The sequence below is a fragment of the Strix aluco genome, chromosome 3 (genome assembly GCF_031877795.1).
Source record: "Strix aluco isolate bStrAlu1 chromosome 3, bStrAlu1.hap1, whole genome shotgun sequence".
In the NCBI taxonomy this organism is placed as follows: Eukaryota; Metazoa; Chordata; class Aves; order Strigiformes; family Strigidae; genus Strix; species Strix aluco.
Window position 1 is genome coordinate 53,071,219 of NC_133933.1, and position 12,306 is coordinate 53,083,524.

Genomic DNA, 12,306 nt, shown 5'->3' on the forward strand with positions numbered 1-12,306 from the left:
CAAACTATGACCCAGAAAGTATGTGGAAAGAGAAGAATCCAGTGGGAAACAGTCGGGAATATGACAGTGACTGAGTAATACAGGTTCTTTTACTTTTGGGAAAAATCTTCCAACATCACATGAAAGAACAGTGGAAAGATGTGCTGTCATGCAGTGAGCCAAAACAGAGCCCACACAATACCCAAGTCCATGAGAACTTGTCAAAAAAAAAAAAGTGAATGCACCAGTGGCAGAGTACCTGCTGCTCCTTCTGCTGTTTTTCTATGAGATGATTGTCTACTTTAAGTTGTTCTTCAACAAATTCTTCAGAAGTCTTCTGTCTAATACCGATGGGTAGTGTGATTGGCCTAGGCAATGCACAAGAAGGTACTTATTTATAAGGTTCTCCAATTAGTTTTCTTTCGAAATGGATACAATGTTGAGTTTAGAACTGAAATGTTCTCTGCATTTTTTAAAATGTGAAGCATTTTAATAAAGAGCCCACTATTGTGTGACATCTGAGTCTCACTTTAAAACATCCTGTCTAGTCTAAAAATTAATTACACTTTTAGCAAGTAACATTTTTTGGCTGGTATCAATCTCTCCTTAAAAATAAAAAAATAGTCAAAAGGAAAAATATTTCAGGCATTTTCTCCAGACTAGAGCTGGTTACAGTCACAAAGAACTCACTATCTCTGACAGAGTGGGTTGAATTAGCTAGTGAAGAGTGACAGAGGAGAAAAATAACATCTATAATGTTGTGGAGGGACAAATTGAATGCTGACTCAAAATGAAGCATAATACAGCATACATGAATGTATCTTATTTCATTGGAAGTGTGCTTAGAGCCTTAATTTAGTCACTTACTAATAATTTCTACTGAATATTAAAAAATCCTGGATTTAATAGAGGTACTGGTTATGCAGCACATTACTGTTCTTTCTACACCCCACCTCCACCTAACAGCACTGTTCTAGGGATAATCCTTTCATTTGTCAGTCTGGCTGTCTGTTAGCACATGCCATGGCCTAACAGGATTAGATTTGTAGAGCAAAACTGTTGTTACTGAGGACTCAATGTTAGATGACACACATTTCAGGGAAGTTTACTTCAAACCAACTATAGCCTTGTCCCATAGCGAAAATGTCATGAAGAGTTGGAGTACATTCTGTGCTTTAGTTTCATCCAGCTCATGCTAAGACCACAGTGTAAACCAAAGCACAAGTCAGGGTGACTGGGAGACAGACTTCAGAAGCTCACTGCTAATCCAAAAAGGCATATGTGAACAGGCCCACTTGCCCAGAGGTGCTTATGGTCCTGCCACCTCTTCCCAGCCCTCTGCTCTGCAGGTCCCTGTCTTCCTTCTCTGCCCGACTTCCACATGGTTAATGCACTAAAACACACTCGTGACAATCACTCTCAGTCTGTACTTGCCTAGAAGTTTGCTGCTTCTCTCTTATACTTGATGGAAGGCTTGGTGTGCCAAAAAGCTGCTGCTTCTATCTGCAACAGCTGAGGAAAGGTAACAACTCTACAAGCATTTCTTCCATCACTACCGCCAACCTAGCAATTCTTGCCTAGCCATGAGCACTCCCTCAGTGTGCTGCTACAAATACTTCTGCAATGCAGTGATGAACCAGATCAGACAACTGGTCCAAGTTAAAAGTTGCATTTTACCTCTCTCCAGATCATTTTAACAAGGATTACTTCACTGACATGTTCACTATATAGGCACATAAAAATTGGTCTTGTCACAGCTGAAGAGTCAGAGCAAGGACAAGAATGAATGAACTACTCAGACTGATGCTGCCATCACAAACTGACCACCGCAGAAGAAATGATGGCATAACAAAAGAAGTTATCTAGCCCTGCCAGCTTTTGACTGACTTCTATCCTTTGAAGATCATAGCTGCAAAACCGGTTCATTTAAATTGGCTAAACCAGCATCCTATTATATAGAAGTAGATTAACTGCCAGTTCCTAGACCTGTCCAATCTCTGCCCACGCATACCTGCCACTCTCAAAGGAAAGAGCCTTTGTGTTGCAAATATAACGCATACAGTATGTGTACAATCAAGGAAAACATGCTTTTGTAGCTTGATGGGCTGATTAAGATAATTTCTCACCTGTCTTCTATGTTTCCAGTCTTCATCTTCCCCTCTATGCCAAAGGGAGATGGAGGAATCTCTTCCTTTATTTGTTCTCTTTGTTCTTCTTTGACAGCAGAAAAAGTTTCAGGGAAACTCCTTTCTTTTAATTGACAGTTATCTAAGCAGCAGGAAAAAGGTCAATGAAAACAAAGCCTTTATAGAATGAATAAATGAAAAATAAACATAAAATAAATGAGAATTGTTTAAATTTTCAACAACATATGCAAGATTTTGATTTTTGAAAACACTTTATAAAATACAATTGAATTAAGGAGGTGGAAGGATGTAACCCATGAAAAAAAGAGGCTCCGGCTCCCAAAGTCTAGTTGCTAGAAATAAGGAAAGGGCAAATGGTATGATTTCTACTCCTAGCCTCTAGAGATTTGTAATGCTTGGTTAATGTGTTCACTGCAGGACATTGCAGTGAAGACACTCTGCTAGACAGTACTGAACTACTCATGTGTCTGTAATTATGTGACCTGCAAGCCAGTTCATTAAACAGTTTAACAAGCAGTATTTGTACACATGAGACTTTCTAACTGGGCATTTTCTATTCTATTTCACAAAAATGCAAATTTGTTCATCTTCCTATTGAAGCTTGTTGGCTATGTTCACTACAAGGCTCCCACTTCAATTAATCTTTCTTGTAAGTGTCAGCTAATGAAGACTTGCCCTTTTAGCTCATGTTAGGCCTGTCAGCCGGAGCAAAAAGCCTTTACTGGCTCATTCATACTACCCACTGTTGCCAGGAACTATATAGTTCACTTTATCTCATTAATGCACCCAGTGCTACTGAACCCCTTTGCAACATCCTGAAAGGACTTTCTGGTCCAACAACAGGCATACAAAAGCTTCACATCCTTCTCTCAGCCTTTCCCAGCTACACACCAAAAATCTCCAGTCTGATGGCAGACAAGCAGTGCTGTTTCTGCAACCTTCTCACCTGCCTTGCACCAGAATATGGCTGAGGAGGCAGAGGTGACACAGTAGATTGACAGCAGCAAGGGACGTAAAACCCATGTGTCCCTCCTCAGCCTTGCGTGGGGCTATGCTGTCTCCAGAATGCTCTAATAGGAGCGGTGACCCAGCACTGTTATTTTCAACTAGTGCTTCCCAGTGCAAGGCAAGAACAATGTGTCCAAGCAGCTGTGTAATTCACCTTTGTTTTCTTTTCTGTTCTCTTCGTGAGCATCTTGTCTGGAAATATTTTTTGTGGGGCTCTCAGTACACTGAAGCAATGGCTCGGTGCTTATCCCTTTAAATAAGAACGTGAAGTGTTATACAAGCTGTTGGTACACTCATGTTTATGTTTCAGCATTAAAAACCCACACTCAACACAACAGTCAGGAAGGTCTTAGTTCAGCCCACTCCTCAAGCACACGTTCAGCTGAAGCATATTTCAAAGGCAACTGCACTGACCAGCTTCCAGTCAGGAGTTAACCTGATGTACTAAGGCCTCTGCACCTTCAAGCCTTAGTTTTACATACATGAAGCAAGTCTAAGTCAGCACTGCTGTCAAAAAAAGCAGCCATACCTCCTCCTGTCCTCTGTTCTAATGTGTTCAGGTTCCAGCTGTCCTATCCACCCCGCTTCCCACATTTGTGCTGGCAGAAGTATTTCTGAAACTGTCTGATAAACTTCACTGGGCAACTGACCCTGGTTCAGGTTAATCCAGCAAGAAAATAATAGTGCCAGGCACAGGAAGGAGACAAGTCTCTTTCAGTGAGAGTACTGGTCCTGAGCTAGCTTGAAGAATATGAAATTAAAGTTTCAATTGTACTATGGGACTGTCTCACAGCATCACAGTCAAGTCTTGCTATAAAAGTTCAAAGGAATCCAGGATGCAGATCTGATTTACATCCTCTTCCCCTTTAAGTGGTTTCATTTCCACTTCTTTTGTTCTTCTTTCACCCATTTTGAAATCAGCTTTTGATTTCTTGCAAATCACTCTTTCTTCTTTCTCACCCTTTGGTATCTTCCCACAGAAGACAAGGCTGGCAAAGTGTAACAAAAAGACGCCAAGTCACAGCTTACATTGTTTTTCCTCCAAATGTTGAGACTCCGTGTCAGTTTGAGAAACACCAAGATTGCTGACAAAGACCAGGCCTTCCTAGTTAAGAAACACACCCTCTTGCCTTTGGAAGCTATATCCACTTCCTACTTTTTATACTTCTCCCCCTAAATATAACATCCTCCCTACTTCATATAACAGCTTTTTCAATTTAATGACTTTCTTCTCCATTTATATCTACAAGGCCCAATTTCTCTGTCAGTATGAGACACAGGATGACCGTGATTCAAAAAATTTTAAAAATCAAGTTTAAAATTCCTTAAAAGCTTTTAGAACAAACCACCATATAAACAAAGTACCTTCCCCTGACCTGCAATAAAATCAGTAACAATCACTAGCAAGGGCAAAAATTCACAGGACTTGCACAATAGCCTTAGCTTCAGATTTCCAGCGCTTTTTACCCACCTGAATCTGAACACTGCACATGCTCTCCTGAGATTTCTGAACTGCTCTCATTTGGCATGCACAGCAGGGATCTGCTTTGCCAAGCAGAGTGCTTTGCCAAGGGAGAGCTTTGTAAGTACTCCGGGGTCTCAACTTGGGAAGGCTTTTCTGATGGGAACCGGACAGGAATGAAAGTAGCTGGAAAGCATGGAAAGGGTGGCATCGTGGCTGCTAGGTGGGAAGGTATCCCAGGAGAAACAGAAAGGCCTAAAAATAATTACCAGAGAAGAAAATTAGAGAAGCTTAAGACAAATATTTTGCACCAAACTAGAAAACTCTTGCTAAACTGGTATTGCACAAAAACCAATGTTGCTCCCTGATGGTTTGCATGTTCAGAGTGATATAATCAAATTCTGCTTTTGTTATTTTATTTAAATTGTAAAATGTGCTTGCTGCAATCATCAGTCCTAAACAAAATTATCATATGCTACAGGGATGCTAAATTAAAGAGAATTTACAAAGCACTCCTGAGCACGTAAAACACACCTTTCCTCTAGGCTCCTTAAGTCCCTTAGCAGGTAAAAGTTAAGTATTGCAAAGTGTCTCTGAGGCTCTCCTTGATGCAAAAGAGGGGAAGGTTTTCCTTTTAGCTCTAGATGGCTGGTTACACATTTTATTAGAAGACTTCCAAGTGGAAAAGGCTTAAGCAGTTCTGCATAGGGACCAGAGGCCAGGCTCACTACTTCTGGGAAAGAAACCCCTTTATAAGGTTACAAAATTAGGCTTGCTTCTTATCTTTATTCTCCACACCATGATTCCTTTCTGTCCTGTGACCTGACTTCAACAAGAATAGAGAGTGCCTGCGACAGAAATTGCCTCACCCTGCAGTTAAGGCATTTTTTGGAAGAAGGCTGATCTGTGGATTTAAATCTGGTCTGGCACAGACTCAAATAAAAGTCCACCTCACTGCTTCTGGACAGGTGCTCTAACCACACAGCTAGCAGATGGGCAGAGCCACTTCTGTCTGTGTTACCATGAGACGTTTCAATAACAACCTGTAGTTCAATGAGGTGTTGATTTTATTGTTGGTCACTGTATTATTTCTTTAAATGCATGGCAATATTAAAGCAACTACCTTTACCATAATAAGGTAATTATAACCCTAGTAGTTCTTCATATTTTACTTCTTTAAAGCTTAATGGGACCAGATCATGCAATGTCTTTTGCTACCCTCAACCTACACTGCCTCCACTCACAAATGAGAACTTTCAGTGCAGATTTTGATCACCTTTTCATTCCAGTAACCATTTTGTCTGTGGCTTTATATGTTAGCTAAATGTACCTGGATATGTAAATACACCCAAACAGCATCCTATAAATATTTCTTACTGTATGAGCTTGATCTTCAGCTCATGATACTAATTGTGCTCACTTTCTTCAGAAACGCATCAAGTGATTTACAGCACTGGGGAAGGGGGAATATGAAGCGTAGCAGTACCCAAGGCACTTTCCTTTGCATGCTGTTCAGTCCTTCCTGAGAACCCGAAGAAAGTGGGGCAGCCTAACTGTTCTGCTCATAGCTAAAGGTGGAAGTAACAACAAGCATCTTGCTAATTGTGGCATTTGGGCAGGGATTAATGAGCAACATAATTGCTCTGTGGATGTTTGGCTTTGATTAGGAAACCTGGAAGCCACAGACTGTGTATTTGTTCAACCTGGCCATTGCAGACAGCTTGCTGAGCATTTGCCTGCCATTTCAACCAGACTTCTCTGAGGCAACAAGCACAGGATCATGAAGATTTAATTTACTCAGCCATAGCCTTCATTCTGTCTCTTTCTCAAGCTGTCTCCCAAGTATACAGCAGTGACTCTTGACAGCTATTTCACAGTGGCATAGCTCCATCAGGAAAGTCAGTACAATGACAGCTGGGCCTGCTGATTTCACTGCTGGTGTGGTTTGGCCTCTGGCTGTGGGGTCGATGGTTGAGATCCTGCTTACCCCCCTAGCCTAAAAAACTGATTGTCACACAGCATCACGTTTGAAAACAAGACCTTCAAACAGATGTGACACTGTGTTCTTTCTCAAGTTTCTTGTTCCCTTCAGTCTCATATTGCTTTGCACTGCTGACATCGTCGGGAAGCTCAGAAAAGTCCCCATAATACAAGCAGACAACCTAAGCTGCAGAAAGCCAGGTTTTTGATGGTCGCTGTGGGGTGGTGTTTGGCCCTTGCTTCCTACTTGGTGCGTATACCCCCATTGTAGACTGCTAATTATGTACATACTTTGCACCTCTGAGAGCCATACAGCTTTTCAAGGTGCTAACATGTTCAATGTCAGTATCTGCTGCACCCCAACAGCACAATGGATGCAGTTGTCTGGTGTTTGTCCAGCCCAACTTTTTGTCTTTCTAACAGAAAGGTCTCTGACCCTATGCGGCTGAGGGAATGAAGCAAAGCCCCAGAGCTCAGATATTCTTAAAAGACACTGACACTTGAAGCCAACAGAGACCATTTGGTATATTTATACAGATCTAATTATGCATGCATATACACAGGTTTAAAAGACTGGGTTTTTTTAAGTTTTCTTCCATTTTTGTTACACTGGAAGTAGAGGGAAGTTAAAAGTCTGCAAACATTTCCCTGGCCAACGTTGTTTTATTCCACTTTTCTAAACCGTTTTATTTTGTTGGCTAGTAACTGCTACTATATACATTAGTGAGGTAGATGAAACTTGCTAAGATTTCAATTTCTTTCATGGCAACAATAATGTAAGGTCATGGTTCCCTAAACCCAACTAACAAGTGCCAGCTCCAGAGTTTCTGTGCTGGGGGTGGGGGGAAGGCAAGAGACCATAAATGCTTGATGGTTTTATTATTATCATTAACTCTGTATAAAGTAATGCCTATTGTTTTGAGTGGGCCTTTGAAAGCAGATGTTCTTCATATGGCAACTGAAATAGAATTTTGATTATAAATTATTCTGTCCAAACTGGTCAAACTAGGTGTGCTATGAAGTATTTTTATACATGCATGGAGGGACAGCAAAAAACATGGCTGTCTTTAACTGAGAGGACTTCCTCACACTACGTATGGTTGGAACATGGGAAGCAAATTTTGAAAAAAATGTAGCTTTTCAGCTCTAAAAATCTATTTGTAAGACCCCATCAGGGTACACGGAACTCTAGCATGCAAGGTGCCATCACTTCTCCTAAGTATCCTCAGAAATCTTAGCAGAATGAGATTCTTGCAGCTCCTCAACTGGGCAAAGAAGCTTAAAAATCGACTGAGAAACCTGATGCCAGATCAATGCACAGATGCAGGCAGGGGATGCCTTAGGCTGTTGAGACTCCTACCACGTGGATTAGGTAACCCCAGCAGGTTATCTGAGGAGCAGCAGCAATCCAAGGATCACCTGGTCTTCCTATGCCTTTTTGGATGCTCCCTGCCTGATGCTATGCACAAGCAGCCCTGCTAAAGCCAGGCCAATGCTGTCACAAGTCTATGTGATTTCCCTAAATTCTTCTTTCACCATGGGGTCACAAGCTGAGAAGAATGTGCTACTACTGTCGACAGGGTGGGAAGGATGGGGGGATCCTTTTTTTCTACCTGCTGAGCAGATGGCATTTTCTAGCAATGCCACTGGTCAAATGAAGCTGTTCAAGGAGTTGTATCATGCTGTGAGGAACAGGCTGTACTATTAAAGGTAAAAGTCTATTAACAGAGGCAGGGTGTGTCAACTTTCTTCCTCTTCTTTGTTCTACGTGAAAGCTGTAACCTTCATATATAGGTACAGAAAAAAAGGATATTTCAGCTTTTCTGTAATGCTCACCACTATGCTATAATTGTCTGCAGTACCATTCAAATCTATACTTCAATAGAAGTCTGTACAGAAGGTCTATTATTAAACATAAAGGACTCCTCCTCATGGTTCTCATGGAATTTTAATATACAAAAGTGGAAAGAAGCATTTTCTGGGGGTTACATCTTGTGTGTAATCTTTGTAAAGAGATGAACGTTTTAGCTCAACTGCCAGAGGAGGATCCCGCAGCCACTGAAAACAACTAACTGACACATTTCACTGCTGGAGTGCAAGCATCAGTGGGTGAGAGTGCCACGGCATCAAGAGGGATTCCCCAAGTACCTGGGTTGTAAAGTGAGATGACTTTCTGCTGTTCAGCCACCAGCCTTTGCAGCTGCTCCATCTGCTGCCTCATCACCTGGTCCTGCTGCCCTGGAGTCTGAAAATATCATGAAGATATATTATCAAAGTATGTTTCTGGATGATTTTTAATCAGAAAGAATCATCATATCTGGACTTTGGGGGTAGGTATTTCTTAAAGTGTGTATTATTTTTAATAAAGAATGTTGGCATTTGTATTTAAAACTCTTTTGCCATTTTACAGTTCAAAGGATACACTGACACTGTGCAGGCAGTATGTGCCTTACCAGGTTTTGCTACTCAGCCTCACACCAGCCAGCATTTTCTTCTGGTTTGTGTGCTGGGATTTCCTTCCCACAGAAGCTAAAGCACAAAAGGGAAAGAAGTGTCTATCCGTGTTTCGCACCAAGGTGTTAAAACAGCATCAGAGCAGGTAATACCCTCAGGTCAGGCTTCACTGTAAAACTTCAAAATGTGCCAGGGTACAACATTTCATTGTTTGTTGAACTATCTGATAAATGAAATTACTAGTATCATCTTTGAAAAGCAGCTTTCAAAAGTCAATATCCACAGAGCACAGATGCAATTAGGAAGAAATATGAGCACAGTCTGCAATCAGGGACGAAAAGATAGAAGAACAAGTTCAGTCTTTGTCTCCATGGAAATTTTCACTAACATGGAGAAAGGATGGACTCCGTCTCTGACTTAATTGCTGCTGGTAGTTCTTCGGTCCCTTTGCAGTCCAGACACTCCCGCCTCTCTGCAGGTACACACCTATCCAACTTGTCTTGGCCTTCTGAATTTCCCAGTTTATCTTTATTTGACTCCTCCCACTCATCTGTTTCGTCTGTACTGTCCACTGAGAAGAACTACCAGAGATCAGCAGTGCAAGAGACAGATCTTTTTTTTTTTTTTTTTTTTTTTTTTTTAAATTTATTTATTGTGAAGTACCAGATCTGTTCCAGAACTAAAACTTACAGTGTAAAGACACCCTCATGTTGTTGCTGTGCTTGGAGCTTCCCAGCAGTCTGCCTGGAAGCATCATTTTCACCCTACTTCCCCTCTCTCAGGTATCACTTGAGAGCACCATCTAACAAAGCAAACCCCAAGTTCACTTTTTCTTTACCAGAATCTTTGAGAACATTTTAAGTAATTCACATAGTCAATTGCCAGAAGCCACCAGAGAACAAAGAATGCCCAAGACCCAGTATCAGATTTTATGAGCAGCTGTTGACAGTTTAGGATATCACAGGATACATTCTGGTCATTAAACTTAATGATCTGGTTTATGTCATCCAAGAAAAGAAGTAGCAGACTCCTGGGACTCACAAGAAGTTATCATCAACTTCAGCCTTACCTACAATTAATACTTTCCCAGCATCCAAGGAATAACAAGTTTCCTGTCCCCATATGTAAGGTACTCAAATCGTCATTAGATTGTGATCCAAGGGTGGTGAGGACTCCTGATTGACTCTTAAGTATCCCCTTGAGAAGACAGTGGAGAACTGGATCCCAGGGCAGCCTCAACACCCCATTTAGCAGTCCTCAGACACAGGAAATTTAGATAGTTGAGGAGCGAACGCACTGGCACAGCCCACCTGCAAATCTCCTAACATATGACTGAAGAACAACAGTTTTCCCAGCTCTTGTCTATTCAACAACATCAAGAAAAAAGCCCTAAGGTGAGATGGCCTCAGGGCAAGAGGCAGACAATGCAGCCTTGTTAGCATAGGAACTTCTGATTTTGACATCATCAAAAAATGTTAAAACGATGATAAACTTTCAGTGGAGAAAGTGTTGAGAACTGCCAACAAGGACACATCCTAAATAATAAATTCAACTGTATTGGAAACATAAGAGTTTATTTAAAATATGCAACTAAGCCACTGTATTGTTTACTATCTTATAGAGCACTCAGTGGAAGAGATACTGTGGAGTTACTGTTTTCCATCACTTTGTCAAAACTAAGAAGAAGAAAAAGTCAGAAATGGAAAAAAGATGAAAAAGGAGATGGAGCATGAGGAGAGACCTGACAGAAAGACAGGTGCAAATAAGAACATAAACATGCCCCACAACCATTAGACACATGAGAACATGGACCTAGAACATACAGTCATTTTTGCCAGAGGTAGGGATATAGTTATGATTATTGAACAAAAGGAACAATAAAAAAATTGATTAATTGTCTCTTGGGAAAAGCACTTTGTTGCATGGATGCATAGGATTATGATACACTTCCTAGTGCTTGCCAGTAAAGCTTTCTGCTTCATAGATAGACACAAATTTACCAGCCCTTTCTTCCTGAAGAGGCTGTGCAACTATCAGAAACGTACAATATGGAGTTATAAATTCAGTGATTATTTAAAGAAAACTAACCTGTTCTGTGATTTTGTAGGTGGGAGCATAATGGTTCATCCCAGGCTCTGAGGCAGGGAGCAGAGGAGGAGTGAACATTTCCAAGGTGTCACTTGCATCATGAATTCCAGCCTGGGTTACACCAGAAGCCAACTTCTGAGGAAAAAAATCAGAGCTGGCCAAATAATATAATTGCCCTGCATGCTGAAAACCTTGAGTGCAGCCCAATTTATCTGTTGAGACGTTACTGTTGCCCATCATACCGCTGACTTCTGAACTGTATAAAACTGGACATTGCTTGCTAGAAGACTCACTTGTATTGTCAACCTGAGCTGGGGATAAGGAAGACATGACCTTCTTAATTGTTATATTGGAAGACAGTATAGTGTTTGCCAGATCACTGGTGGTCTGCTGTGACATATGGTCTTCATCCTTAAAGGCATCTGCTTCCATGCCCTGCTTTCCGAAATCCATATTAGGGATGTGCAGTAAAAACCACCATGAAAAAATATGTCATACTGACATAGTAAATCCTGTGGTTTGTCTTCTTTCTTTGTTTGTTTTTTTTTTTTTTTCATGCAAGAGATTATATTTTTAGGCCAGGCTGAATGTAGAGTAACTTCTGACTTCAGAAACTGCAAAACATACATATATCTATTTATATATATATAAAAGTATATATAAATATACACATATATATGTAAAATACTGTTAGGATACATGCAATACAAAAAGCATATGAAATCACAGTATTTCTACCAGATAAAATAGCTTAGATGTACTGCCTGCTTTCTCACTATCAAATCCTAAAGTCTCAGACAAACAGGAACAGATATAAGATTCTATTAGAATAAAATCCAAAACCCATTCACCATTAGAAGCATTTGTCAGTGACCTGACTTTGTCTTTCTACTAAATCTTGAGCCTTTAAATTCAGAGAAAGTGCTTAATGTCCAAAGATGCCTGCAGAAAGCAGGGAATGGAGATAACAGGAGGAAACAGGAGAAAACAAATGGTATGTGAAAAAAAAAACCAAACAAAAACATCACTAGAAAACTGCCTGATATTTAAGTAGTTCAGAAGAATGATTATTTCAAAAAGATAGAATAACACTGCTACAGCTTGCATCCATTCTCCCTGAGACCAGTATGGCTGAGACAGCTGCGCAACACAAACATTCTGCTTCCCCTCTTTAGGCACTTGACTTCA

General features: G+C 40.7%; 1 pseudogene; it reads right to left on the bottom strand.

The window, feature by feature from the left end:
- LOC141921611 (uncharacterized) overlaps positions 1-11,571 on the bottom strand; it is a 38,888-nt pseudogene extending 27,317 nt beyond the window's left edge.
- Between the last annotated feature and the right edge of the window lie 735 nt (positions 11,572-12,306).